This window comes from Ambystoma mexicanum, chromosome 6q (genome assembly GCF_040938575.1).
Source record: "Ambystoma mexicanum isolate Mex_15411 chromosome 6q, UKY_AmexF1_1, whole genome shotgun sequence".
NCBI lineage: Eukaryota > Metazoa > Chordata > Amphibia > Caudata > Ambystomatidae > Ambystoma > Ambystoma mexicanum.
Genome location: NC_090937.1, coordinates 1,556,417,388 through 1,556,444,741, shown reverse-complemented (window position 1 = coordinate 1,556,444,741; position 27,354 = coordinate 1,556,417,388). Strand labels below are relative to the sequence as shown.

At 43.7% G+C, this 27,354-nt stretch overlaps 1 protein-coding gene across 1 annotated transcript in view; it reads left to right on the top strand.

Annotated features, from left to right (window-relative positions):
• AP5S1 (adaptor related protein complex 5 subunit sigma 1) overlaps positions 1-27,354 on the top strand; it is an 88,518-nt gene that overhangs the window by 2,601 nt on the left and 58,563 nt on the right. The gene's annotated exons all lie outside the window — the stretch shown is intronic.

Genomic DNA, 27,354 nt, shown 5'->3' with positions numbered 1-27,354 from the left:
GGTGGGAAAGTCTTGTCAGTCAGTGGCGGGGCAGCAGTGAGGGGCTGTGGGTTATTACTGAGTGTAACCTGCAGGTGGATTATTTTTTGTGAGGTGTCAATTTTGTCAAGGAAGGCATTTTGTATACTAGTACACCAAGCCTTGTCTTTGGTGATGTTAGAAGGGTGGGTGGTCGACGTCCAGGTCTCTCAAGTGTTGGACTTGACAATCGCTATTCTGGCATTATAAGTGGTCGATTTTGCAAGTAGGATTGCTTGTTTGTATAGTTTTGCTGTGGTGGTGAACTGCAACTACTGGGAGTCTGAATTCCTCCGTTTCAATTCAGCTTCGTGTTTTTTTAGTACAGAGCGCTTGGAGGTCTGGTGTGTGTCTTTCAGACTTCCCAAGGTTGCTAAAACACATACTGACGGTAGTCAGTCCCAGAGAATGTAAAGTTAAATTGACTTTACAAGTCTCTTTAAATTTACTGACCCAGCACACCTTATCTTCCTATAGAGTGCTTCAGGTGTTGCCTAGCTTCCCCCGAGTCAAAACACTTGTGTAACAGTAAAATGTTAAATGGATGGTGGCAGTAGCTTAGATCAAACTAGCATGATTTTCTCCGACCGCTAACAACGGTAGCTAAAAATCGGGTCAGCCATGTTTTTCAATATGGCACCCAAGACCTATCATCTGGTCATCTTTTTTTCGCCATTTCTTTTAGCAAAGGTCCTTCTTGTGTTTGTCTCTGCGCGCCAAACCAGGTTTGGTCCCTTTGTCCGTTGGCCTTTGGTGGACTTCAGTGCTGAAGCCCTCTGGTGCCAGGGTGTCTGGGGTGGACAGGATGTGAGGGAGGTGCCCAAAACTCCCTGTGCTTAGTCTCCTAGGAGATCTGAATGCACTCTGGCGTGATTGGCTGGCTGTCCGGCAAGTACAGCTACCCTGCTGTGTGAGTGACAGCCAGGCTGGAATGAATGGGGGGAAAACTGTTTAAAAGCAGGTCTCTGGGGCTTGGAAAGCAGAGTCGACCACTGGAACGAAAGAACCGAAGACAAGCTGAAGGAAGAGGACTGCTGCAACTCCTGGACGACCGGTGAAGCCCTGCTACAGGTCCGAATTGTCTGAAACTCCATCGACAGAGAAGCCCTTCAAGGTTAACTTCTTCCCTTGAGTTTGGTGGGAACAACCAAATCGCAAGCCTCCTGGACACCGTCCCCATCTGGTCGAATTTTCATCAGAGTGCTGCCGAAAACTGGATAGCCAGAGTCATGGAAACCAGCTTGTCGACTTTAAGGCCCTCGCACCTTAAAGCAACGTCTTGCTAAAGCTTTTGGCCTCCTCCGTGGGCAGTGCAGGAACCTCCCGACATCCTCCTTCTTGTCCGCATGACTGAAGCTCAGGAGCTACGAGATCTGCTCGAACTGCCAGGAACAACTGCCTCAGCTACATCTCTTCTTCGTTAACAAGGAACTGTGCAAACGCGGTCTGGAAATCTTTTTGGCCATCGAGAAAGTGCATGAAACTTTCCTCGACTACGAAGGCTTGTCCTTCCTTAACATTCGTCAAACTTTTCACCTAGCCAAATTCTTCTAAACTCTGTGGCAAAGACTTAACCGTTATCTACCAGAACTGTGCTATCCTATACAAAAGACTCTGAACCATTGACTTTGGGCCAGGCTTATTGAGAAGAATTTCTGATTGTATTTAACTGAAACCCTTTGCCCTGCCTATGAATGTATTTGGGCTGTATATACATTTTTTACCTATTTATTAAGTATCTGAAGTGCCATTTTGCTCCCACTTCATTTGGAGCTAAACTTGTTCATTTGCTTACCGGTTGTATTTTTGTGGTTTATTAGTGGGTGATATTGAACTGCTTATGCTAGTGTAATGTTTTCTAACTGAGTAAATTAATGTATATTCTTTTTCCAAGAAACCTTGGGCAAGTGTATATTTGAATCACTGTATTTGTTGGTCCTTTGTGCAACTTGTTCTACTGCTCACTTAAACTCTTGAGATAAGTCTGGCTGTTCAGCCATCACTACCACTTTACTGTGTAGTACAAGCGTGTACCAAAGGTGAAATTGTGCTTACACTTGTAGTCCTAATTGCCTATAGTGTTCCCAAAGGGCAATGCAGGTGATTCTGCCTAACAGCCTTCAAAATCAATACAAAGCTACTAGACCTGCAGGTTGAGTAGCTCAGTTGATCTACTCGACCCGAGAGAAGTGCACTCAACCTATTTTTGAACAGGTGGTCTCATCTTAGAGATTCCCCACACCAAGATAAAGCAGAGCCACCGTAGTGCAAAGAGGAAGGAGCATGAGAGGTCAAAGTGGGAATGGCCATAGAAATTCACATGGGTAGATAATGGGTGGGCACATAACTGAACACCTGCAGAGTCTGTTTTCCCTCGTATGTCATTCCTGTATGTCCTTTTGGATATGGTATTGCTCCCTTTATGTATTCCAGTGCAATAGTTTTGGCTTAAAGGTTTCGCATGAGACATCTAATAGTCGGGAATAGTTTATTTTGAAAACCTTTACACCCTGCTAAAGAAAATAAGACGCACTACTTCAACTGCAAATTGTATGGGTGAAACTCTTGAATAATCAGAATTTACCTTAGAAGTACATCCCAGGACTTTTTAACATGGCTAGTTCATTCTCTATAGAAAAAACTCTGAACCCTACAACAGCCTTAACATTTTCAGGACATATTTGTGGGTGGGCAGATGTACTTTCCTTTAATTGAGGAAGGGTCCTTCAAAACGGACACATGCATTCACGGGCGGCCTGTACAGATGGCAGTCTTATGGAGCAATATATTAAAACCCATTAGCCCCTGTTACAAGCCTGGCTGTACAATACACACTTCTATAGTTCTGCGATTTAATATTCATTTCCACAAGGCATACACCTCGAGTAAAGCTGCTACCCTTTAGCCCCCACCGAGCCCAGGTGAACTTTGCGCCTGCTTATGCCTTCACAAGAGCCACTTGACTTGTTGTGTTATGTTAAAGGTATGTATATAGCGCAACGTCACCAACAGAATTGGTCCCCAGGCACTCTGGCCGATCTGTAAACTAGAAGGTGGGGCAGGTTAGTAAGGTGAAGAGGGAGTAGGATAGTGAGAGGAGTGGTATACTGTTGGCAGCTTCAACTCAGCAGACCCCGCGGCTGAACTTTGGTGCGAGTATTGGATCGGTGTCAGTCCGCGTGTATTGTTGGTGCGACTTGTGTTGTGTTGGTGTGGTGAAGTGCGTGCAGCTTGTTGTGCGAGAGATGGTTGTGAGTTTTTTGAATGAGATAATATGCAGAGAGTTTGAGTTTATATTGGTTAGTGGGTTATATGACATTTAACATGCTAACATTCACAGTTCTAAGTGTTGCACTTGCTGACCTACATTATTCTGTCTAAGTGTGGCACTCGCTCACCTTCACAGTATTATCTAGGTATGGCGCAGGCTAATGTTCTCAATTCGAAGTGTGTCAGATGGTAAAATTCACAATTCTATCGAAGTGTGGCACATGCTAACATTGAGAATTCCATCTAAGTGTGTCATTGGCTAGCCTTCGTACTAACATCTGAGTGTAGCGCCTGCTAACATTCACAATCCTATATGGCGCAGGCTAAGTTTGAGTGGTGTATGCAGAGGGGTGAAACCGTTAGTCGATTGGTTAATTGGCGTTGCAGTCCTTGCAACTATGTCTAGCTGTAATGCTTGCTATCATTCTCTCTTCCATCTTAGTGTTGCACCTGTTAATTGTAAGTCTTCATCCCCCGGCCTGGGAATGACACCATTTGGCTGCCTCGCTGCAACATGTTAAAAGGTGCGGGCAGCCCCTTCATGTCTAGCCTTTCACTAATTACGTGCAGCTAATGCGCCTCGCCTCGCAAGCCACAGTGAGAGTGAGGTATGCCTAAAAGGTGGTTTCCGAGAAAATCAGACACCACTTTTGTTGCTTAAAATGTGTATGAACATACCTTGACAAGGCAATCCTGAGATGTATCCTGTTGTAGGTTCACTCCTGTGTTAATCCAGGATAACAATTTGAAGAATTAACATTTGTGGGCTGTTTTATTGGAGACACTAACAATGTCTCACTCTGTGATTCTGGCAATGGTTTAAAAACAGTATAGAAAGATAATGATACTGATATGTGCGGCACACTGGATTACAAATGAGCCAGAGAAGCAATTCATGCAAGTTGAAAGAATGGACAAAAACAGGGTAGAGTGACAAAAACCATTGTTTAAAAAATACCGTAGATTCATCGCATTGGACAGCACCAGTGCTTAAAGTGGGCCGGGGCCTGCCGGGGCTGGGCCCCGGCAGTCTCCAAAAAGTGGGACTGAGCCGGGGCCCTGCCGGGGCCCCCCATCCCACACAACATTGGCGGGATGCATTATCACGCCGCGGCCGCAGCCGCGACGGGAGATGCGCCCGCCACTTTAATTTCAGGCGAGCTGACAGAAGTGCCAGCCAGGCACAGCGTCGCTGAGGCTGGCTGGCACTTCTGTCAGTCACTGTAACTTCCCTGATGACCCCTCATCTGAGGGGTCATCAGGGAAGTTACAGTTCCTTTGTTTGCCCTCGCCAGGTCACTGACCCTCAGCGAACCTGCGGCCTCCATGATCTAATATGCAGATTAGATCACGGAGCCCACGGGTTCCCAGAGGGTGAAAGGCGCCTCGGGCTCAGTGACCTATCTGCTCAGAGCAGAGATCACACAGCCCGAGGCGTCTATCTCCATCGGCAAAGCTTTATAAAAGATGCCTTGAATTGTATACGTTTCAAGCCATCTTTTATAAACGTAGAAATATTTCTATGTTTATAAAAGACCGCTTGAAACGTGCACAATTCAAGGCATCTTTTATAAAGCTTTGCCGATGGACAAAGCCACCTCGGGTTTTGTCCGTCCTCAACGCTTTATAAAAGATGCCTTGAATTGTGCACGTTTCAAGCCGTCTTTTATAAACATAGAAATATGGTATAAATGTCTATGCTTATAAAAGGTGGCTTGAAAAGTGCACAAACCATAGTAAGGTAAGCACACAAGTGTGCGTAAATTACTATGGTTTGTGCACTTTTCAAGCCATCTTTTTATAAACCTAGAAATACGTAACATTGGTATGTTTATAAGGCTTGAAAGGTACACAAACCATAGTAGTGCGCATACAAATATATAAATGCTCACATACATTTATATATTTGTTTGCGCAAGTTTTAGGCCACGCCCACAATGGAAGCCACGCCCCCAAACGAGCCCCCCCCCTCAATTTCTTACCCCACTTAAAGCACTGGACAGCACACAATGAAAATATCACTCTGCATGTTTACGGGTTGGGCTCTCCCTTCAAATATATGTGCTTCATTTGCCCAGTACCACCTTGACCCTCAACACATTGGAGAGTTGTATGCAAAGTCCCACACAAACTTACTGTTTGTAGGAAACAAGCAAAGCCAAAACATCCTCCACCCAAACTTCCTTCTCCGAGACCTTTAACATTGGAATGGCGAAGTGCACTGCTGCCATCTAGAGGCTGCTAAAGACGGTACATGTATCATATTTAATACAAAAGATTTTCTGAAGGCGCTTGGTCAAGTAGTCTAAAAAGAGTACAAGCACTTTGAAAAAAGTACCCGCCAATGAGAGGGGGCGAGGGGATTTTGAGAGGCCTGAGGTGGGTTGATATCCTGGCCCATACAAAAAAGGATTTCCTATTTAGGAGATCTGCGTCCCCTGCACACTTTCTGAATGGCATAGGCCTAAAGAAGTATTTGTATAGATAAGTCTTCTTTAGGTCTAGGCCATTCAGAAAGTGTGCAGGGGACGCAGGTTTCCTATCTAGGAAATGCTTTTTTGTTTGTATTTTTCCCAGCCTAGATACCAAGGCGGAGCACTTCTCCCCTGCACCTCAAATACCCCCAATTGTGCAGTGAATTTATCAGCAACACCTATAACCTAGATTCAAACTAACTGTACCATTGAAAAGGTGAGCGTCCATGGGTACAAGGGTGCTGTCCTGGAATATCGCCGGAATAGAAAGGCACCTGAACGTCCCACACTGGATTGCATTAATTCATAGCTGTGAGATCATTTGTATCCAGGAAACATGGGCCCAGTTACCAATTGAGGTACAGGGGTTCAAGGCATTCACTACTCGGCAGCAAAAGGTGCAGGGAGGAGGCCATGGGGGCGGGGGGCTATTGACCCTGGTGACAGAAGGATTGGGGTGGCAAACAGAAATAAGTGATCTGTATTCATCTGATCTCAGATTCGTAATCGGTAAGGACAGAGAGGGGCATATTCTACTCATATTTAATATATACAATAGACCATATGGGACGAACCTGCTGGGACGCTAGTACTTTTCAGGATCTGATAGAAAGCTGGGAGCATGAGAAGCCCGGGAAACTACACCTTTTAGCTGAGGTTGATTTTAACTTGCAGTTTGAAACTCTGAAAGGGTAATGGGATGAAATAGATTCAGCGTGGGAGATACCAGCACTAGAGGCTAGCTATCCCTCCAGGGGTAACAAATATGCACTAGACACAGCCCCGAATATTGCAGGGACTAAAGTTAAGGGCATGCAAATGGGTGGTGCGATGGTGACCGACCCGGCAGGAATACCTTTTTTGTTTGAATGTTCCAAACACATAGCTTTTACCCTTGTGTTAACGAGAGATTGGGTACTTGTGGATGATTTTTGCATCGTCGATCGCTGAGAAAGCAATCATAAACCACTTTTGCCATCAATGATATTGAAAGTGGGGCGATATGTTGGAGCTGGATGTGGTAATTAGGATCTCCTGAAATTCCCCACGTGTCATCAAATGGGATTATATTGGCACAGTCGAACTAAAACACGTTATTTACCAAACAGCCTTGCTAAGCATTAAGAAAATATGTGACAGGGTTCTCAGTGGTAACACGGTTCTAGCTGAATATGGTTACTTGGTAGATGGTCTATACACAATATTTACAAGACCAGCAAACAAGTTATTTTTATTTATTTGTGATGCGCCAAAAGCCCGCAGGCAACGGGGCGCAACAAGAATACACATACGGGTGACAATAGGCATGAGACGTAGAAAACAGGACACTTGGCAAGCCAAGACAAAGAGGGAGCTGCCTAATTAACTAGTAACGACTGTCTTCATTTGAAAATAAATGTTTTCAGGATCTTTATGAAAGTGAGATGATTAGGCTCTAGTCTCAGGTTAAGAGGGAGTTTGTTCCAGCTAGAGGCTGCACAGTTGGGGAAATGCTCTACCTAGGCCATTGGCTTTCTTATGTGGATTAACCACAATGAGTTAAAACAAAAAGTGATAGGGAAGCCCGATTGGTTTCACAATGATTGTAGACGGGCAAAGAAACACAATACAATTCCTAGTCGCTGAAGGGAAGGTGAACAAAGAAGAGCTGTGCTTACTGAGATCCCACCAGAAAAATAAAATAAGGGAGAAAAAAGAGGGATACAATAAAGCGAAATGGGATGATCTCCCGGAGGCAGCAACCAAGAGGAATGCCAAGGCTTTCGGGGCGCATATAAGCAAGGAACAAACAACAATAGGCTTAATTGCAATATTCCCCTGAAGACTGTCTTAACTGTTTTAGCGGACTTTACGGAGAAGTCTTGGTCCATGTGTGCGCCAATACTTGCAGGTGAAACCACTGATCAGTGTAGGGTCAACGGGGGCGTGCAGCAAGGTTGTGCCTTTGCCCCGCTCCGGTTTTGCCTTAATAAAGTTATCTTGAAACTGGTGGCTAAATGTTCTGGTGGCAGGCTTGATTCCCCCAAAGCTCTGCACTGAGATCATCCTGGCATTTATTTTTGCCTGTGATTCCGTGCTATTGGCAACATCACCACAGGGGATTGGGCAATGCTTGGAATGTTTCACCACCAAATGTCAAATGGGCCTGAACCTAAATAAAAACAAGACTAAAATACTGGTGTTTAGACCAATGAGAACAACGCCACGTATATGCTGTTTGCTTGTAGATGAACCTAACCTTGAACAAGTAAACCACTATGATTACTTGGGAGTAGGTTTTACTGATACTGGGGCATGGTCTACTCAGTCCAAAAAGTCCCAGGTTTTTCTGGAAAAAAACTGTGTTGGTTTAAGAAGAAAATGTGGTGAGGGAGCTATAGCTGCTTCCATCAATATCTACACACTGCCTCTACCGCTTTATATGGTGCTGAATTGTGGTTTTTGAAAAAGATGTTTAGGCTACCAAGGAGTTTTACTAACACCCCGTTATTTATGGAAACCAGTATTCGATTGGAGAAGACTCTGTGGGACTCCAGAGCTGAGAAAATATCAAGAGGCTCTAACTCGTTTACTGCGCTTTCCAAGAGACAACTCGCTGCCATGGCCCAAATATGTAAGGCAGCAGTTATGTGCAATGGGCCTAAGCGAATGTTGGAGGAATCCACAGTATTTAACTAGCTGTATCAAAAAGGAGGTGAAGTTGGCTGCGCGAAGGGCTGTTTATGAACATCCTGTAAGCTTGTGCGTCATCTGAAAGTAGGATTGAACTATTTGACTGTGAAAATTGACCAAGGCATGAGCAATAATACCTTGATCTAATAATACCAGCCTACGCTCGGACACTATTCATGGAATTCAGGACTGGTACCCTCAAGGTTGCAAAATGTACCAAAAGGTTGGAAAGATCCTACTTTTGAAACCTGCCCATTGTGCGATTCATGCTCTGTGACGCAATAAATTTGATGCATTTTTAGTTATTCTGTGAGAAATACAAAGATTTAAGAAGAATATATTTGTTGCTATTGTTAAAGAAGGCTTGTGTAAATGGAGTCACAGAAGCCCTAAAACTTTGTCAATCAACTAGAATTGTTAATTCTATTTATTTTACGGCCAGATTTATTTACCGAGCTTGGCCCCGCAGGAACTATTTAATTGGGTAATTGAAATAAGTTTGACTATGTAAGGTTTTTATTGTATTGTTGTTCTTAAGCCATGGTCTGGGACGAACCTTCTTTTAAAAAAATGTTAGTCTTTTTAATGGACAATCATTGTTTCTTGGATGCGATGATCATGAAATGTGTGATGAATTATGCATGCAAAAGACAAACTGTCGAATAAAGCAGAATAAAGTAAACTACCCAATGGCTAGTGGCTAATACAAATGTTGCACCCTGATTTATTTATATAATGTATTTATTGTGCATTTGTACGGCACTTATACATCAAGTAAATTGTGTTTCAAAGGCAAAGTGGATGGAACATTGGAGTGAAAGGCAAATATAACAATATAATATACTTGCACATTCAGATACTAGAAGCCCGTTAGAGAGCACTGTGATTTGCAAAAAGGAGCCCTGCATTTCCAATACACCGCTGTTTGCCTTGAAATCTGCACAAATAGTTTTCGTCTAGGTTCTGTTTTGATTTGTGGATATTCTCTGCAAGACGGCAATTTCATTTCATTTGTTCGCTAACTGGACTGGTAGCAGTAGTACCACTGTATTAGTTTGCAAAAGTAGTTCAGCATTCAAATCAATAATTAAAACAGAAAAAAATAAACGCTAGACTACTAGTTGGTCAACGTTTTTTTTTTTTTTTTTTTTTTTTTTTAATTGGACCTTCTGATGTTCCATATCAACATGATCTGTTTCTTGTTACAGTGTTATTGTTTCGAAACAACTGGTAGAAAACCCACTTGACCACTTTGAACCATCACAGGACATTATTTTTCTGGGATCTGTCGTTTCACTACTTCTGGATCTGCCTTTTCTGGGCAGGAGCAAGTTGCAAGCTTATGGCAGACCTAAGGTCTTTTCTGGCCGACTCCCAAGCACTGTTGGTGATTGTGTGTGCTCACGGCCAAATGTCAGCCTGTATCTGTGTTCTACTGCTACCAGTCTGTTACAACCCGGACCTCCTCTGAGTTAATTCCCGTTCCCTTAGGGATTCGCCGATGCTGAATTTGAAAGTCCTGGTTCTAATTTCTGAGAAGGCGAAGGAGCATCTGCAGTGGTAATTGGTTTGCTTTAATCTCAGCAAAGGTATATTTGGAGCCCTTCTCCAAAATTGTCCCCGTCAGTGGCCAGTTTACAGGGATGGGAGCAACTTCGGAAAGCACAGTAAATTCAGAATGTTTGGTCTAGCAAAGAAGAATTTGGTGTAGAAGTTAGATGCTGATTGAATGCCTCTTCAGGTGTTTACGTAAGGTGCTTTAGTTAATCACATGGTGAACACGCTGAGCAGAGTTTTTCTAATGTTCAAAAACCTGTCTCTAACACAGAAGCATTCGGGGAAGTTTGACATAGGTTCTTGTTTCCAGGTGTGAGTTTAGTTGCATGCAGTCAACATGTCCTTGAAAATAGGGTTTATTCCTGGTTCTTTGTCGTTGGGGACGGATGCCCTCCGGATTCCTTGGAAAGATGTTTGATAATGTTTTTTTCCCATTATCTCTACTTCCCTGAGTATTGGAAAGAGTAGTGAGGAGGAACATTTCATCGTTCTATTAGTGTGCTTCTGGCCAGATGGGCTTGTGTAGGATATTTTAATCATGCAGCATCTAATTCAAGTGACTTTACCACCCAGCGCAAACCAGGCATGCACATGTTTACTGATTCAAGTTCTTTTTATGAACATGGGACCCCAAATTTAATTACATTGATTTCTTACAACTTTCCCTTTCTTTTGGGACAAGCAACACACAGTGTGCCACAGAAGGTTTATTTATTAATCTAATAGAAATCATTGAATTGGTTTAAGGATAAATGAGTTCTTCTTCCATTCAATTCTAAGGCAATGATTAAAAATAATCAAGACACTAGTCCCCCAGTTTTCAATGCTGCAGTTGAAGATATAGAGACTTTGATAACAAACAAACCACCACTTATGTTTTTCCCCCCCTCGGGATCCCATGCACCATTGATTAAAATGCATGAGTAGCCAGGATACGACTTTCATTTGTTAAAAAACAAAATTATTTAAAACATCCCAGCCATCCAGTTTTCTGTACTTCAACTTTATTGCAAATAGATACCAACCCCCTTGTTCAATAGGCATGAATACCCAATTGAACAAACTACTGGCCCGTCACATATGTAAATGGCTTGTAGAAAGGAAAATGTTTGAAGAGAATCTAGCCTACATACATATTAAACAGTTATGTTTGTCTATATTTAATTACCATGTAAAAGTGTATCTTTTTAAACTTTTTATGGGCAACTTAAAATCATAAGAATGAGTAGCGATGACTAGACCTTAGCATTAACAACACTATTCTGCTTGATGATATACCCAGGAATTACTTCAAATATTTATTTTTGTAGGTATGCACACAGCAAGCTGTCCATTTAATTCTCTGATAATTCTTCTTTGCAAGACTTCTTGGTACAGAGACGGAGCAAGGGGATCTCAAGTTTGACACACTGGACCTAGTCTATAAAATATATATATATTTCCAGAATCACTTGCACTTCTGAAATGACCCCTAACTTCCCGGGATGCACAATCCATTTATATATTCCCACCCATCAGTCCTAACAAATAACCTGGACCAGGATTTAATCTAATTCCCTTTATAGTTTCACTCCTCTCAGGACTATTTCCTCTTCAGATCATCCTCACTAATGCATTTATTTGACTTTAGCAAAGACAGGTGGGCACCCTCTTAAGGACTGGTTCAATTCACCCCTTCTAGGAACAGGTGGGCATCAGTCCACAAGATTGAATCGGCTCTCCTCCTCAGCATGTCTGCTATTTCTTCCACTGAAGGTGGTCTTGGCCTTTAACTCCTGGTAGGCCTCCCTTGCAGTCTCTGCTGATTAATCCATCAATGGGTCCGAAAGGAAAGTAACCTATTCCCTCACCTTTTTCTTATTAACTCCTCTTCTTCCTCTCCACCAGTCGGTGATTGATTCTGTCAGTGTCTTTTCTAGTGAGTGTGTTATCTTTCATAGACCCAAAATCCCACCTTTTTGAGGTGTGTATACTTTCCCCTATCTAATTGGTCAATGCCTGTAATTGGACTGTGTTCCAAAAGTGACAACACAGTAGACCTATCCCTCTGCGGTCAATGGGCATATCAATGAAGGGGGCAGTCTGATGGGAGTAACTTCTTCACCCAGTTTCCCTCACTTTTAATGTGATGTCATCTCAAAGATTTGTTACATTAAACCTTCTAAATTGATACATTCCACACATATGACCACTTTACTAATCACCTCACCATATTTCTCTCTCTCTGTTACAAATCAAGCAACACAATTTCCTTCATATCATCACAAATGGTTACTAAGTTACAGATTTTTCCACTCGCTCCTACATTTATATACACATTATATTTCCATCTCAAAGTAGCAGGCTCTTCTCTGCGGACGCTAGGGCATTCGACACACTGGCGTGAGCCCTTTCTGTTCAGCAAAAATTAACCTAATTTGCATATTTAAAAATCACACTAGAAAAATCGATTTTGGTCCATCTAATAGATATTTTCAAACTGAATGCTTCACAAGCAGATGAACTTGCTACGACACTCCATGTAAGAATTATGAGCAAAATAATACATCACAATGTACCATTTAAAAGACACATTTCTTTCTCGCTTATTTATTTTTATTTATTTCCATTTATAAAGCGCACAACTGCCCTAGGGTATTGTGGTGCTGTTACAGAATATTCACTTAGATGCAGGATACATGGGAGAAAAACCTAGTTGCTAAGTTAACATTCAATATGTGTTTTACATGCATACAATTTACATGATAGATACAATACATGATATAAGAGTACATAATGGTGAGGGTGTAGTCTTCTTAAAAAGTATGGCCTTTCGGAAGGACATGAGAGAAGTTTGTTTCCTAAGTTTGAGTGGTAGGGAGTTCAAAGTTTTGGTGCTAACACTTAAAAACTGGAGCCTCCTACTTTGAATTTGTTAAAGGTGGGAATTTTGAGTTGGAGTGAGTATAGGTCGCGTTTGGGTCTCAGATTGGGTGCTTGGTGAATTCTTTCGGTAAAATAAGGGGTTGCTGTCTGCGATAGACATCTGTGTGTTATTGTGAGTGCCTTGAACAGAATTCGCTCTTTGATAGGGAGCCGATGGGCTTCTTGTCTTGCCTGAGAAATATGCTCTCTCGTGGGAATGCTGAGGGCGGCTCTGAGAGCATTGTTTTGTGTTATAAATCTATTCATGTTTTTGGAGGATGTACCTAGTAGGATGACATTACAATAGTCCAATTTTGCACCTATTGTGGCGGAGAGGTGAGGTTTGACAGCATTAATGATTTTCGTTGTGAGTGCTGCTGATGACGAGATGGAACTAACTTTTCTATCCATGGATAGTGTAGAATCCAGGAAGACTCCTAATGTTTTTACCGCGGTCGAAGCTGGGATTACAGTGCTTTCCATTTGGAAGTTGCAGTATTTGCTGTCTAGTCTTTTTAGTGTCTCCTTGGGTCCTACCAGTAAGATTTCCGTTTTGTCACTGTTGAGGCAAAGGCCATTGGCTGCCATCCAGGCTTGGATGATTGCATATGTATTCTGTAAGGTTTTAAGGTCTTCCTCATAGTCCTACATAGCCCCTCTTCCCTTTCCATTGTAGTTTGCAAAAAGCATAAGTACGTGGCATGACACAGAACCTGTAAATAAACATTCAGCAACATACAAGGTAATAACTTACATTTGCAAATAAAACAGTGGAATGGTAAAGAACATGTGACCATTTTACAGGTTACAAAATAGATTTATTTAATAACAAACGTGCAGAGACCATCAGAATAATTGCATAATCAATGCAATGATTACAATGCTGGTAAGGGAGGCATTGCAAATATTGAAGATGAGGAGGGCGTTTTCTTTGCTCAAACAAACCTTTTGAGGTCTTCGTTGAAGCAGTCGCTTTGTTTCCACAGTTATTTCCCAGAAGTCGTCATGACGTTGAGGCTACAGCACCATAAATGTCACGTTGCTCCGAATAGAGAGTTCAGCGAACGGACAAAGCGGGCTTACAGTGTCATTCCACATTATTGTTGTGGGCAGGCAACCGCTCACCCTCCCCCCCCCCCCCCCCCCCCACCAAGTAGGCCACGAGTGGACGGAATGGAAGAGGAGGGTAGGAAAGCTGAACGGGAAGGAAGAAAGGCATACATTTATGAAAAGTAGACAGAATTCCAAGTTTAAGAAGGGGAGATTTGCGCAGGTCAGACAACAACTATTTAGGGAAAATTCCATAGTTTGGGGAAAAATTGGAAAAATGAGAGTAGTGGACATGGTTGGCCCTGTAAGGCAATGACTTATGTGAAGTTTGAGAAAAGCAATGCCACGCTACATTCCCCCGACTCTTCCGGTTAGGAAATCGCACTTTATTCGTAATATTTCACAAAACAAGCAATACCACAAGCCAAACACTGAGTCATGGAACACAGGTTTTTTATGCTTACAGCCTGAACAGATGTACTTAGCATGTGTAAGTAAGGAAAGCAAATGTGGTTAGGAATGGCAAGCATACATTTTTTGAGAGAGCACGGGCAGACCTTTTGAAGGGTAGGTGACGTGTGCAGGTTACAAAAGTGTATAGTGCCTAAAGCAGCGAGCAAATGCAGGTCACATTTGGGAAATTAAAGGGTTGTGTGACAAAGTGCAGCAGCAAATGTTTGAAAATGTTATGAAAACCAAGCAAATGTCCTACCTTCCCGTGTTCCCACAGGTGCCTCATGTGTGGGTGCACCTACCTGGCCGCAAAGGGAAAAGGCTAAACCACTGGTAACCCCAAGTGTTTTGGTAGAGCAGATTTGTGGAAGAAAAAGTGTTGACCGTCCACAAGTCCAACGGTAGTCCCAGGGAGCCCTGGCAGGCTCTGGCTTCCCTGCGTTGCAGATTCTCCCTCCGAAAGGTCGGGGACCCTGCCGTGGGCTCCCTGGAACCCAAGGCCAGGGACATCACCACTGACCATCTTGGAGTGCTGGCTGGGCTGCGTTACAGGATTTACCTCTGGGGAGGGAAGGGGACCCTGCTGGGGCTCCATGGTGCTGCTGCTGTGCTTGGGGACGGTACATCCACATGGTAAACTGATGTACAAGGCCGGGGACACCACCTCCAAACGTCCTGGAGTTTTGGCTGGGCTGCGTTACAACCTTTCCTTCCGGGGAGGTATTGGCACACTGCGGGAGCTCCCTGGTGGGGAAAAGCTTTCCCCCATGTGGTTTGACCATCCGCCCAAGTGCCGCGGCAGTCCCAGGGAGCCCCGGCAGGGTCCCCAACCTTTCCTGAAGAGAGAAGCTGTGACGCAGGTTAGTCGGAGCTCCAGGATAGAGCGGTGTAATGTCCCTGGCCTTGGGTGGCTGTCTCCCATATGGAGAGACCATCTCCAAGTGCAGTGGCCATCCCAGGGCGCCACAGCAGAGTCCCCATCGCTTCCCCGAGGGAAATTCTATAACCCAGCCGAGCCAGCGCCCGGGACTTGTCGAGGGTGATGTCCCAGGCCTTGGGTGGCTCTCTCCCATATGGGTCGACCGTCCCCAAGTTCAGTGGGAGTTCTGGAAGGGTCCCCATTATTCCCCAGAGGGAAAAGCCTTAACGCAGCCCAGCCAGAGCTCCATGGGAGATGGATGCCCAAGGCCAGGGACTTCACCCCCGACCATCCTGGAGCTCTGACTGGGCTGCGTTACAGAATTTGCCTCTGGGAAGGGATGGGGACACTGCATAAGCCCACTGGGACTGCCGCTGGGCTTGGGGATTGTAGACCTGCATGGAAGATGGGTGCCCAAGGCCGGGCACATCACCCCCAACCATGCTGGAACTCTGGCTGGGCTACGTTACAGCTTCTCCTCACCCCCTCTACCCCCCCCGGGAAGGGATTGGCACACTCCCAGGCCTACCCGGCGGGGAAACGCTGTATCGCAGCCCAGCCAGAACTCTAGGACTATTAGGGGCGATGTCACTGGCCTTGGGCATTCGTTTCCCATGTGGGTCTACCATTCTCAAGCCCAGCAGCAGTCCCAGGGATCCCCAGCAGGATCCCCATTCCTCCCCGGTGGTGACATCTGTAACGCACCACAGCCAGAGGTGCAGCCTGGGCTTGCGGACAGTCAACCCACATGGGAGACAGCTGCTCCCAGGGAAACATGAGAAGACTGAGCTCCTGATCGTAGGGTCCCAAATACGCCTCAACAATCTTGACATGAGATACAACATTGACGAAAACTCGATCAAAGTGGGCAAGGAAATCAAAACCTTGGGTGTCTACGTAGACACCACACTCTCACTCAAGAAGCAAGTGAGTGCCACTGCCTCTTCTACTGCCTACACCAAGAAGCTGATCAACGCGTGTAAATTATTTCTATCTCCCAACAGTTGCATTACGATAGCTGGGACACTAGTACTATCCAAAATAGACTACTGCAACATCCTCTTCCTAGGATGCTCTGAAAGGAAACTTAACAAGACTTCAGTTCTTACAAAATAATGCCCTGAGATCTGCACTTAAGATCCAACCACATCACTAGTTTCAGACAGGATGCCCATTGGCTCCCGGTGCATGATAGAATTGCTCTCCGCACACTAGTAATCCCACAAATGCCTGACCAACTCTGCCCCTATGTACGTCTCAGACAGATTCACCAATCACCGATCAGTCAGAGCTCAGTATGCGCACTGCCTTACTATCCCAAGATTCAATCTAAAAAGTGCAGGAGGGGCGAGTTTCCCGGTTCTGGCCGCCAAATCGAGGAATGCCATCCCACTCACTATCAGAATGGAACCGTCATTTTGGACCTTTAGAGCCAAAGTAAAAAGTTCCTTTTCAACAAGAAACACTAGCGGCCATCCATCTGCCATCCCTTCCCTCAGCATTGCTGGGGAACTGTGTCATCCTGGCATCGCCACCTATCCTGTAACTGTTACTGCTTTACAGCAACCTTCACCACACTGTAACCACCGGTCAACTGCACTTGTATTGTTGTTTTCTTGCCATGCTTGTAATTCTCTTGTATTCCTGTAATACTTCTTAAGTTATCACGCCCAGTTAGGTGTGGTGCGCGTTCTAAATAAACTAATCTAAACACCAATGTTACACTGGCATGGGCCTATTTGTGGGCTGACCCTGCAATTGTGTCTGAGTCTACCAAAATACCTCACCAGACGGCACACTCCCGCCCACACCACCAACAATCCAGTCCCATACCCACCCACCCCACTGACAATGGGCCCTAACCGTAGAATAATAAAAAACAGTACTCTCATAATGTTGCAGCTTCTCACGTAGAAAAAGCTGTAACGGAAACAAAACACATTTGTTACTTATGGTCCGCCCAGCTAAAACAAATCATAACTACTACTCTCTGATCACGGCCTCTCTTTGAAGCCATCCCTGGTGGTCTACTGACCCTCACCCCCCAGTAAAACATGTGCCCCTTCCTAGGGGCAGATTGCACTAGCAATCTGCCCCCAAAGAGAGCTACATACGAGCCCCCCTCGATTTTGGGTGGGCGGAGAGGGCCACCCTCCTTTTCTAGTAAAAACATCCATGGTGGTTTAGAGTACCACCACCCCTAACTTGCTAAATTTTATAATTATCTTTCTGTCCGTTCGGTTGGGGCAGATGGGCCCACTAGTGTGCCAGGGTGGGCATAACGTACTGCCCCTTGCTTTTGGGGGCCATTCCAAAGTTTTCTGGTGGCTCTCTTCCCCCTCCACCCCAAATGGATGGGGGGCATCTCATGTACCCCTTCCTAGGGGCACAAATCTTGGGGTGGATGGGAGAGGGCCACCCCCATTTTCATTATATATGATCACAGGTGCTTCACTGTCCCCCTCCCCAAACCTCCAAATAATTGTTTTCTTTCAATTTTATTGTTTTTGTTTTGCCCCGTACTGCCCCAGGCTTGGGGGGGGGGGGGGGGGCGGGGTGTCTCTGCCAATATTTCTGGAGGCCTTCTCCCCCACCCCAAAACCCCAAATGAATGGGGGCATCTCATGTACCCATTCCTAGGGGCAGAAATCTGCCCCCAGAGAGGGCTACATGAGGTGTCCCCCATCCACTTAGGTTGGGGGGAGAGGGCCACCCCATCTTTAATTATATAAAAAAAAATCCTGGTACTCTAGTGGCCCCCCACCTGAATGTTTATTTTTTTGGCACCTTCCCAGGGGGGGCCAACATGTTTGGCCCCATGCTTTAGGGGCTGGAGGGGAGAGGGCCTCTTACATAGTAAGCAGCCCTCTATTGCCCCCCCCCACTTTACAAACAGATGACTGGTCATCTAGTGGCATTGCTGGGGGCTGGTCGAGCGCTATGCACCCGAACCCCACCCAGCAATGTTTCAAAAAAGGTGGTGTTGGAAAGGGGAGAGTCAAAAAGGACAAGCTATCTTTTCCTTGGCAACAGAAATGTAATGTGACGGACGAGATGGCTCGTCCTTGGCACTTAAGGGGTTAAAGCATGGAATTCATGTATTGCCAATGGCATTGTTGCTGGAGACATCCCTGCGACTCGAACATGGAGGAGTGGAGCCTCGAGATCCATAATTGATTATCTGATACTCTCCCCTAGTCTTCTCAGCAGATGTAATATGATGCTGATTGAAGATACGGGGAAGAGTGATCAAATAAGGAAGGATGAAAGGCTGTATATGCAGGCTCTGTCTTCTAACAATGCAGGGAATCGATTGGTCAGGTTCAAGAAAGGTGATGGGGGTATTGAATTGTAAACTGGACAACTTATTAGAAGCAGATTATGGGCAGGTCCCAAGTAAACTAACTAACCCAATAGTCTTCCTAGATTTCTCTTGGGAATTGGATAACTAAGCGTCAAGAAGTGGCAATTGCGTGAGAACCATCATCATGGTTTTGATCGGGAGACCTGTGACCGAAAGAGGGAATTGAGAAGAGAAATTCGCCTACTGGCTGGTGGAGACCTTAAAAAAAGAGGTCTTTAAGCAGATGAAGAAAGATACATGTAATCACTATTGAAACTTGTCTAAACAAAGTATGAGTGAAACAGTCAGGATGGATTGCATATGCTGAAAGCCATCTCAGAATGCAACTCAAAGAATTTCTATAGACTAATTCATCCTCAAAGTCATGCCTAAGTCTCAGTTCAGTCTAATGTTATCCCCAAACAGTAGTGGAGAAAATATTTTGGGGGCATTTACAAACAAAGGAACCCCAGTGATTGTGAGCTAAGGCCAATTGCCAAATGGGCCATTTTCTTCGATGGAGAGGATAGAGGGCCTCATGTGTACCTCATCTAGATCAAGAGCTGCAGACCCAAAAGGCCTTACTAATGAAATTATGAAAACATTGGTGAGAGCTTGGACCTCAATCCTCTTAAATCTTTTTTAGAACATCATGGCGAAGAAGAAATGTCCAGTAACATGGAATCAGGCCATTGTAAACCAATCCATAAAAAAGGGGAACCGGTTGGATCCCTCAAAGAATCGCCTTGCTGGACGTCGAGAGTAACCTCTTCAGATTGGTTCTCAAGGAATTGAAAGACTGGGCAGAATGGGCCAATATCATCTCTACATTTCAATGGTTCTCAAGGAATTGGAAGACTGGGCAGAACGGGCCAATATCATCTCTAAATTTCAAACGGGATTCCGAAAAGGCCTTTCAACTACTCTGAATGGCCTGGTATTGAATACATTTAATCTGAGTCGGAAGTCTGATCTCCTGGTTTACAAAGTGTGGATTGACCTTTCTAGTGCTTTCAACACTATAAATCGGGATGAATTATGGAGTAAGTTAAAAAAAATGGGGAATCAACCCTAATCTATTTCCACAAGGAAACATCTATCCAAGTAAGATTGGTCTTGGAGGGACATTTGTCCTGCCCAATAACAATGGAAAAAAGACTGGGATGCATACTGGGCCCCTGTTTCTTCATTCTCTTCCTGGCGGCCCTCTGGGAATTGCTTAGACCCCATGCCCTGATAGCACCTTCATTAGGGATACCAAAGGTGAATGGTTTGGCCTACGTGGATGATGTACTATTGGTAGATCATACCCCTGTGTGCTTACAGTGTCTGATCATAGCATTTGGCAAATATGCTTTGGCAAACATGCTTTGGCAAACGTTCAGGTTATCAATTTAAAGAAGACTTTTATCATGTCATGTAACCTCTCAAAAAGGAAGAAGCCCGCCACATTTGGGTGGATATGGGACTCACAGACCCTCCCAGTATTTAATGAAATTAAATACCTAGCATTCAACATACGGTCTTGTCCCTCATTAAAACAAAAAATCAGAGATGGTCATAGAGGGAAAAGTAACTCAATTATATGCCAGATGAAAAATATATTACATTCATACTGTAGATTTACTTTGCTGCCCCTCATTAAATTAAGGGCAAAGTAATCCCAGTGTTTATGTATGGCACTGAAATTGAAAATATGGCTGCAAAATTGGGTCTGAACTGAAGGCCAAATTTGGAAAAGAGTATTAAATCTATCGATGTCACTTCCCATGGCACGCCTAACTAATGAATTGGAATTACAATCACTTAGTCTCACATGGTGTGGGCGAAGGGTTCTGCTATATCATTCCGTCATAAGCCCCAAAACAGATTCATTCTGAATCAGGGTGAAAATGGGTTCCTAACAGCACTAAAGGAAGAAGTGAGGAATTGGTTGTGATTAATACAAAAGGTGTTGATAGAGAATCTCCTTGAGGTAAAAAAAAAAGTTAATGCAGAGTGATTGGATCACAACCAAGGAACTGTTATCAGACATTAAAGTTTTTCAAAAATGTCCCCATTTGCCATAAACCAAGAGATTTTGTTACCCTATCTTATGTGTTTTCCAAATGCCAGGTGGCACGGGAATTTAGAGATTTTGTTTGAACCTTTTCAATATGAGAGAATTGGGAACCTAAGGAAGTGTTTTGGAGGACTCGGGTAACCTGTGTAAGCTTGATTTACAACAAAGTGTGAAACATCTCCTAATGGCTTGTGTGGCCACGAAAGGGAAAAGAATGAAACATTTCTCTCGTTTTGTTCATACCGTTGATTGGACTCAGATTAATTTTGGAATAGACTGTCACCGGGAGGGAAATGTTTTTATCATTGGAGGTAATAATGCTGATGGAACTTGAACAAATCATTTTTTATTGGGAAGGTTTATTGGCATTGACGTGTATGTGTTGAACTGGTTTATGGTCGTCGAAAACGTTGCATCAAAATACAAATCCATTGAAAAAAAATCCAACGAAACCCATTCATCGAAATTCTATCTTTATAATAGAAAATAACCATCTATTGAAACATATCCATCGAACATTAAAATACGAAGAAATGAAAAATCTTAGCAATAAAATATATAAAGGTAGACTTTATACATATTATTGGGGGAACCACCCCCGCACACCTTAATCCCATAAATAGCTCCCTGTCGTAATAACTCCGACGTCGAAACCACACTGCAAATAGTAAACCCATGTAAGAATAAACCAGAGTAAAGCACCCTATGTTGTGACGCAAACTGAAATGACGGTTGCTCTTAACGTCATACTGTCAACTATGAGAAGAGTGGAGAGACACACAAAGAAGTTATCAAAGCGGATTAAGAAAATAAACCTTACTGCAAAATATTGGTAAGAAATATTCTTCATTAAAAACGACCGAAATGTAACGTATAACACTATCATATTAATAGGTTGGCCGTTAAACATAACGGTTTGTTTCTTTTTGCAGCGAAAATGACAGGCACAGTGGAATTCATAAACTCAAAATTGGTAAAAAACAACTTGTGTACTGGGGCTATACATATAATAAAGACAGAGAATAATTGGAAGTGCACAGAGTACTTTAAAAGTCATTGTAATGAATGGGCTATTAGTCATGGAGAAAAGATAATGCATAATAGTGAACACAATCATTTGCCAGACTATACCAATGTGATGATAAAAAAGACACTGCAAAAAATTAAAAATAAAGCAAATGAAAACACATCAGAAGCAAGTAGTTCCGTCATCAACCAGATTCGTACAAAAATACACTTTCATGTGGCGGCACAGATGCCAGAAGTCACAACAATTGGACGGCAAATAAATAGAATGAGACAAAAAAACAGAACTTTCCGAAAATACCGACAACATTCCAAGAAATTAACATACCGTCTCTGTTACAAGTGACGGAAAAAAAATGAAAATTTCATTCTGTTATCACAAGAAATAAAAGACCAAAAAGACTAATATTTGGAACAAGTAAAACATGGATTACCTGAAACAGTCCAAAATATGGCATGGTGATGTGACATTCAAGGTGTGCCCAAAGCCATTTGCACAATTTTACAGCATACACGGGATGGTAGAAGAGACACTGGTACCATTGCTATACGTATTGAGGTTTACAGTGATAATTTCGACAACAAAAATGTCGAAAGTCAAAATATCGAAAAAAAAATGTCGAAAAAAAAAGTCGACTTTTTTTTTCAATGCATTTTTTTTTTAAATGGGGAGGGTTCCCCCCAAACTCCCTTTTTTAATTTTTTTTTTTTAATTTTTCCCTTTTTTTAACTCCCGAACCCCTAAAATAAATATATAATTAAAAAAAACGAAAGTCGACATTTTTTTTCTCAACATTTTTTTGTCGAAATTTTGACCACCCACCACGTATTGATGCCAAGTAAAACTGAAGAGATGTATAAAGCTATTTTTAAATTCATTCAAGATAGTATTGACTCGAACACTCCACAAATCATGGTACTAGATTTCGAAATTGTGCAAATGAAAGCATTAACAGACACGTTCCAAACATGTAAGATACAAGGTTTTTTTTTTCTTCATTTTACGCAAGCTATATGTCATAAAATTCAGAAGCTGGGAATGCAAACACAATGCATAACTGATTCTGAATACCAACATAACGTTAAACTATTATTTATACTTGTATTTGTAAAGATTGAACTTGTGGAAAATTACTATGAACATCTTATTGACACAGATTTTTTTAAAAACAATGAAAATTACCTAGATGCCACTACTGGATTACTTCGAAAGTACTTGGATTGGCCAACTAACTACGACTGGCACGAGGTGGAGACCCATATTCAGTAAAATGGTGTGGAACTGTGACAATGCAGTACAAGAAAGTCATGCCAGGACCAATAACCGAATGGAGGGTTGGTACAACCAACTGAATAATCTTTTAAAACAACAAATCCGTCCCTATGGGCCTTTTTAAAACCACTAAAACTTGAACAATCAGCCAAGAAATAAACATTGTGCAAACAATTTCAAGGGAAAAAAACACAGCAACAAAAGAAGAAATATAGATACTACAAAGAGATTGAAAACGTGCATTGAAAATTTCGACAAAGTGGATAAATTCACATATCTCAACAGTATCGCCTTCAACTTAAAGTGCTGAAATAAGTATTAAACTCTCCAAAATCCAGTGGTATCCATCAATCCTCGGAACGGGAACTTGTTTAATCCAAATAAAAAGTTGAAATCCAATTAAAAACCAATCCAAAAAATGGAAGAATGCCGCAGCACCAAAACCCCCCCAAAAAATTCTAAAATAGCAATCCACAGAAAGATACATAATCCAAGGAAAAAATGCATAAATCCAGGAAAAATCCAGCAGAAAACAAATCCACAAGCAGCAGGAAATCGGCGAGACAGGACCGACGGCAACGACCGATAACGTCTAAAATGGCGACTACGTCGTGCGTATGATGTGGGAAAGAAAGGATTTACATAAAAAATCAAGTTAAATAATATTGAAAAATGAACAAGGAGCGCCATCTACTGGACTGAAATATGACAGTGGAGTGAGCTGCTGAGTGAAGTTGCAGACTGTGGCAGACCCCGAGTCTTTTTTCCAGTGGACACAGTTTTCCCAGCTCACCTGAACTGCACCTGACTCTTTAAATAGCCACTCCAGCCGCGGAGCGGGCTGCTGAGTGAAGTTGCAGACTGTGGCAGACCGTGGTGTGACTACGGTCTTTGAGGGCAAATGGTTAATACGGACTTACAGCCTCGCATAGACGAGACTGACAGGATGGGCTCTTCCTCTCTGGGACAAACAGCAAGAGAAAAACCGCAGCAATTACCGCCTCCATCGAGCGGCCCCAAAGCGGATGCAGGTATGGCGTTCCTTCCCTCCCCCTTTCCGGAAGATGTAGGCGCTGTAAAGTGTCTCCCTGTTCCTGTCTCTTTACTCTCCTTACCCCTTCCTCCCTTGCTTTCCTCTTTCCCATCCCAATCCCTTCTTCCTGCAACCTCGCCTTGCCCTTTTTCCCCGCTCCCCCCATCCTCCTCTCCCCGCCTCACCTGCTCGCTCGCTAGCTCTGAGGCCGAAGTCCCCCGACGGGTGCTCCGACCGTTGAAAGAAACCCTAGCGGGAAAAACAAACACTAAGAGGCGGGGAGAAAAGCCATCAGCGCCTAGGCGGGTCGGACTATTTCATCGGACCCGCCCGAGCTCGCTACAGACTTCCAACCAAAAAATGCAAGGTTGTCAATGAATACCTACAGCCGCGGGGAATTCATCTCTGAGGCTGGAAATGATCTCAGCATGGCACCGCTGCTGGGGACGCAGAGCGAATACCTGCAAGCAGAGATCTTGCCTACGACTCTCGCTGAGGTAGCCGGTTTGATTTCCCAGTCTGCGTGTATCCCCCTCTCAGGAGAGGGGCCACAGACAATACGCAAACGGACTGGCCACTTGAATGCAGCCGTGTGCACACTGATCACAGAGAAGCTGGATGAAAACTCTGATCGGGACGAAAGCCCCAATGTGTTATGCCTCCAGTCGACTATCACTACCGAAGATAAAGCACCTCAGTACATAAGCCCCGTGAGAACTGAACAGGCTGACACGATGCATCCAATGAAGGGCCCAGCGGATACAGTTTGTGCTGTTCAAGTGCACCGTGTTCTAACATTAGAAGACCGGGAGGGCCGCACAGAGGAGGTTCATACAACACTAACCGCCGTCAACAGAAATAACGGAGAGCTACAGAATTGTAAAAGATGCCATCGAAATCCAGCTGTACATGATCCTGCTCTCTGCAAGCATAATGATGAAATCAAATCTGCTAATGAACCTGGCACTTCTAGTGAAAATCCAGAAAACCTTGCAGTTGCTTGTACGCAAATGGTAATTTTTCCAAAAAAGAAAAACAAGGAGTCCAAAATGAGGAGCAACATAAACTACTCCCAACAACGACCACGAAAACTCACTGTTACAACCACAACAAGGTGAGAAGATTATTGACCTCAAGACTCAAGCGCCCCCCAAACAAGAAAATGGGCCCAAAGATCAGACCAACCAAGCCCTTTACAGTGACAACGCTAAATGACTTCTTCAGGAAAAAGACGGAGATCCGTCTAAATCCTCAGCTTGAGCTATCGGATTGTGAAATCCTAGAGAGCCTGGTCGATGCAGAGGTTGATTCCCCAACTATGATATGCCCCGTAGAGGAAGTCACCACAATCTCGGAACCTTTAGAAACCACTTTACCCGCGACCCCGGCAGCTGTCATACCACCACTCAGATGGCATTACTCAAACCCACACTGATGGTGGAAAGGGACTAGGGGGAAAAAAGTAATCAAGAAAAATTCCCTGGCGAAACAAGAACTGAAATCGAGAGTACTGAGAGTGGTGCCCGAAACAAAAGTCAAGTCCTAGTCTGCAAGAAATCTCTCCTGAACACTGCTACCATGCCCTCAGATTACCATCTGCCTGAATCTCAGCCATCTGTGGATGAATGTGCAAACCGACGATTGCAGCACACTAACGCTCCACCGGCAGCTTTGTCTGCCACTATACACGAGAAATCTGGACCGTCATCTCAACAGGACAGAGACCTTCATATTCCAATATGCAAACAAGGAGCTGAGCCTTTAGACGCCATCATTGCCATACTAGAGGAGGAAGATGAACATCCAGTGTCCATTCAAACTATGGTTACAGAAGTTATCGAAAAACGAGCACCAAATCCCTTTTCCTATATAAAGACTGCAGAAGGTGAGCGAAGAACTAATTAAGGCCTTGACATAAATCCTAAGAACTTTACATATGGCATATTTACCCAGCAAAAGTCGATCGTAAATCGAAACCCCAAGAGGGACGACAACATGTCACAAGCTACATTGGGCTCGCAAATCCAGATGAGGCAGCCCAAGGCTGCTGCCAAGAGAGAAGGCCCCCGTGCCAAACCTAAGAAGTTAGCTAGCTCGCACCAGAATCGTGCATTGGAAAAACGAAACCACTGTGTAAAGGAATCTGTCCCTGTCCTTGTTGTTGAGGAGCAGTCAGACTGGAGTATTCTGACGGTGGATGAGATTGATGGTTTTTTTGGGTTATTTTCAAACCCAAAGAGAAAGGCGAACAAAGGGATTACAGACTCCCCTAAAAATGAACCACCAAACAAATCTACGAACTCTCTGTTTTGCGGTCAAAGTCCCCCTGAGCATCCCCAAAGACTTCAAAAAGTGGAGTCCGTGGACACCACAAAACTAAGGTCCAAGGCCCTTGAGGAAAAAAGACCTGATAGGATGCGCAGAGGAAGTACAAACATGGAAAAGGAATAAATATTCCCATACATCAGTCCACTCTCGAACACGGGATGAAAACGATGACCAGAAAAAGACTGGAAAGCCTAGTAACGAAACAGGGAAAAAGGCCTCAGATTCATATCTGCAATATATCTCTCAGGTGAACAAGAAGCAAAAGGAAAAGAGCAGATCGGACCCAGATCATGATCAGAAAACGGAATCAAAGCAAATTATGAGCGAATATACGCTAAGGCTGAAAAATATCAACTCCAAGCAGGACGGCCTGAACATGAACAGAACTAATATCATCAAAATCTTAACCCAAATTCCAAACCTGAAGAATATCCAAAATCAGGATCTCTGGATGGTGGAGCTAAGTACGTCAGGCAGAACTGACTACTCCTACATACATCTAAATTCCGAAATTATCAAGCACCATCTAATGAGAGAATCTGACAAACTGTTGTCAGTGGGTTTCGAACTATCGGAAATCAGACGCTCTAACAAACAAGAAGACTCAGTTAAAAGAACTGAAAGCGAAATAAGTAAACAAAAGGAAATCCTGAAGACGACCAAGGACAATCGCATCAGCTATATTAGCAGGATGTCTCACGCTCGTCCTTCACAGTCCGCTCAATTAACAAGCAAATCAGGAACTCACAGCCCCAATCGGGGGGGAAAGAGAGAAGGTTCTGGGAAAAATCTCCGGTCCGAACGCAGGTGGGAACAGATTGATACCCGGAGCAAAAGGCCCCAGCAAACCTCTCGAAATGACCAAGGTCGAAGCAGCCAGGGAACATCAGGGGCAAACCAAGTCGGACCTTGGACCTGGCCTAAAGCCGACTCCAATTCAAGGAAAAAGCATTAGCAACGAGTCTCGGAAA